The following is a 4,302-nucleotide window of genomic DNA, read 5'->3' as shown; positions in this document are numbered from 1 at the left end:
AGAAACGAAGCTCTGTGATTGGACCGCACTAGGGTGCGTGTACAGTTGACTCTGTGACACGCAAAACTGTAGACTAAGGGACTGTTGACAAGTAAAAAAACGTACAATCGTACAAAAAAAAATCGAAACAAGGAATGCTTGTTTGAACAAGATAATAGGAACCAAGTGCAACTATAGTTTTCTTTTAGGAGTTCCATAAATGTCCAAAAAAGGATGGGAGGACATGATTTTAACAAGCTGGTTAATTGTGGAAAGCAACTTGGACGCAGTTTCCTTCTTTTGGCACACTACATTACAGTGTTTGTAAGCTTTGTTTCTCTCTCTGTAAACTTTTTTGTGGAAGTAATCAAGTGGATATCGCTGTTTGCCAGATACACAGTGGCGGTATTTGAATCAATTCACAGGAGCCTGGATTGGTGGACCAGAAGATGAAGTAGGGTGGCCATAGAGATGCTCTCCAGCAGTGACACTGAGACAGACTGAAGGACATCAAGTTGCTAAGCTAGATTTCCATAGCAAACAAAAATCCATCATGAAGATAAATATTTTTCATGGATCTTACATTGTGTTAAACTGTAGGTTCCAAGAGGAACACTACACTTCTGCAACACAAAGAGAACATGATATTTCTTTTAAAGGGGTCATGACATTTTCCTTCTTCTTTTGAGATTGTCATTGTACTATAAAAAAATACTGTAAGTTTCAGAACTCAAAACTTCCTCCTTACTGCAAAAAGAGTATTTATTATTGTGATGTCACACTGACTGTGGTAGACATTTGCATCTGACCGCCTCCACAGCAACACCTACTTTACCTTTAATCAGTTCCGTAGCCCACCGAACAGCAGTGAGATGTCAAGAAAAGAGCATGTCAGTCAAGAGCAGGGAGCCAATCAAAACAGTGGGTGTTTACTGTCGAGTCTTAAAGGAGAAGCAGCACCAAAACCGAGCGTTTCTGACAGATGGTCAGAATGAGGGTGGAATGGTTTAGAATAATGACTTTATTTTTGTGCAAAAAAAAAATTATATTATAAGTGAACCTCAGGGAACATTAAAATCATGAACAAAGTTATGTCATGAGCCCTTTAATGCACCAAGCTCACACCTGCAGAACTAGGTAATTAGGGACATCTGGGAGGTTTAAGATACACACATTTCTGTATGGAAACTGCATAAGGGCAGATTTCTTTTGCAATAAACCAAAACTTATGCAACTTTTTTAAGCATGATGTCATCATGCACACCATTTTTATCAATAATAGGCCAATTGAATGGAAACCGGTAGAAGACGGCACATTTTGCACACACTGTTTAGTGCATTTTCACTTTGTCGCTAACAAAACAGTATGAAAAGTGGATGGAAACTTGGCTGGTGATGCTTTTGCCAAACAAATTTTCTTTATATTATTCCATATCCATTGAACAAGGTTTAACTGCTCAGTACTGTTAAAAAGAGTAACATACATTTTGATTTCATGTATTTGAAGTCACCCGAGTTGACATTACTTGCACTGAACAAGTAAATGTTTGAAGCAAAATTTAGTTTAGTCAGAGTTTGAAAATATAGCATAATTCGAGTAGGAAGGGTAACTCTGGTACTCTTAAAAGGTTATGGCTTTGATAGGATTACCTGAGCTCTTTCAGCTTCAACATGTGATAACTAGATTAAAAGTGCCCTATATACTGTATTAAATGCTATCTTTGTTTATTGTCTATATTAGTAATTAACCTAAATATCTTCCTGACTGTTAAAATGTTTATTCTTGTATTGAAAGGTATAGAAAAGTGTTTCTAGAATTATAAAAGTTTTAAATGTTTTAAATCTATGCCAATCAAGATATTATATAATTGTGTTCTTTATAAAGCACTGTCTGATTCATGTTTTGTACTAAAAATGAACTCTTAAATCTCTGTCCAGTCAGTTTCAGCAACAGTTTGACTGATTTTTTTCCTTGAAAAGACAATCTTTATGGGAAACTCTGTTTCATGTGAACATGTTTAATTTAATGTGAGGTGTCAAACTGCATCTCATACAAAAGCTAGATAAAAGATAACTTTTTATTTCCATACTGAACCATTTTAAAGGAAAATTCCCAGTTCAACACAAGTTGATTACAATCGACAGCATTTGTGGCATAATGTTGATTACCACAAAAATGTATTTCGACTTGATATTAGAAGTAAATAAGGGGTTAATTTCTTGAAGGTTTAAATGCAGAAATGTGAAGCTTATAATTTCATAAAAGCAATTACATGAACTCTTCTGTTAAAACTTGTGTATTATATAAGCTGTAAAGTTGTTTAAATCATAATTTTTAGTAATTTTAGGGTTTTACGGTGTTGCATTGTAAGGGGGTCCACCTATTTGTTCAATGGCGGCTTCCAACAGCGTGGATGAAGGTCTCCTGCGTGTTCTGTCTTATCGTGCGCGTTCAGTTTAAGTTATTTAATTCCAATTACATAACTATATTATTCATTTTAAGATCCTCGTTTATTTTATCTGACTCCAATTATAAAAGTTTCTAAGGATATATTAATGTTCTAATCTTAGTTATTATTATTAAATTTGATTTTACATTGAATCCTCCTATTTAACTCTATTTTATATTGTGCTCGTTCATTGGGATTCCTGTCGCTTAGAGAGTCTTGCGCCGGCCGAGAACGCGGATTTCACGGTCACAAATATGCCAGTTTTGGTCAACAAAACAGTAATTGACTAAATACTAATTAGATGGCTGCTCCTGCTTGCCCTTTTATCTACAAGTACTTTGTTTAGTCCCCTTAGATAATAAACACTTACTTAGAGTAACATTTCTACCCAGAGGTCATGACCACTACATTTACAAAGATAGACCAACATACCCAAGTTAAAGTAGTTTTATATGATCATACCATAGTTTCCTATGTACACTTAGCTAGAAAATATTACAATAACCAGAGGTTTAGACTTCACCCTATTTAGGCTGTACACACTAAGTACACTAGAAATAATGCCTATTAGTTAGTGGGAGCTCTAAAGTCTCAGTCGGTGTGCCCCATGCTCCACTCAAAACCGGCTTTAGTCCGCTGCTAACCTGGTCAAAGATTTGCGGAAACAAGGACTTAACGTCATCTACTAAAGACAATAGTTTCAGAGTAAATCAGAATAAACTCAAATGTAACAATTTATTGACCAGGTAACATAATAAATTAATCAATTCCAATTAGACAGTAATAAGTCAAATTTAGACCTTTTATCAAAACCAAAACCTAAAATCAAATTGCCATTACCTGATATAAACTAGACACAGTAAACTACAGAGAACCATGAACAATGTGTCACATCTCCTTAAATACCCAAACCATGATCAAAGGGAATTTTGGGAGTGGTTAGGTTTGGAAGTCCTGGGGACATACCTCATTAACATACAGGCATACAGAATGGGGACAGACCTCCAGAATTATACAGCATTTGGCAAAGACTTTATAACTTTGTTACCAATAGAAAGAGACCATATACCAGTCACACTGATACATTTTAAATGATATGCCTAGTCACATTATTTGTATACATCAGTCATGATATTTTGATGCATGTGGATCTTAGGTGAGTTTGAAGTGATTCTGAGCTGAAGGGGAAGGAGGAGTAGAGGGGGGCAGATGTTTGTGAGTTTTAGGAGAATAGGCCTAAATTGGCCTGAGGTGAGATAGAGGTCAGATGTGAGATTTGTGTTTTATTGTGTTGACTCAGGTGAAAATGTTCTTATGTGTGAGAGTTTTTCTTACTTGGTTCTCGCAGAGTTCTTTGACTTTTACGACATCTTGATGACAGCCTTACAGTGTCATCACTCATCATTGCACAGAAGTTGTAAATTTGGATATAATGTCACACAGAAAAGGCTAGTAAGTGATTTTGCCACACTAGAATCATGTTAACATGCATATAAGAAGGGAAAAGTCTAAATACATTTTGTAGTAATCAACATTGTTCCAACAATGCTGTCGATTTACTTGTTTTGAACTGAATATTCCTATATATAGCACTATGGAACACATGGGATTCATAGAGAATTTGGAACCTGTTTCCTAATGACAATCAAATATTTATTTTCCTGTTTAGGATATTGAGGGTTCAGTGTTGAAACCCCTTATTTCTGGCAATGTAATGTGTGTTTCAAATTATCATTTTTTTATGAAAAGCAAAATTGAGTCCATGTATACATCAGTATTGTACAGAAATATCAGCTGAAGCTATTGTTAACATATGCACTATATGACAATGACTCACAAATGTGATATTCAAAAATAAACATTTCAGAATATA

Source organism: Xyrauchen texanus, chromosome 45 (assembly GCF_025860055.1).
Source record: "Xyrauchen texanus isolate HMW12.3.18 chromosome 45, RBS_HiC_50CHRs, whole genome shotgun sequence".
NCBI classification, from domain to species: domain Eukaryota; kingdom Metazoa; phylum Chordata; class Actinopteri; order Cypriniformes; family Catostomidae; genus Xyrauchen; species Xyrauchen texanus.
The sequence above is the reverse complement of the archived record's forward strand: the minus strand, read 5'-3'. Positions refer to the sequence as shown.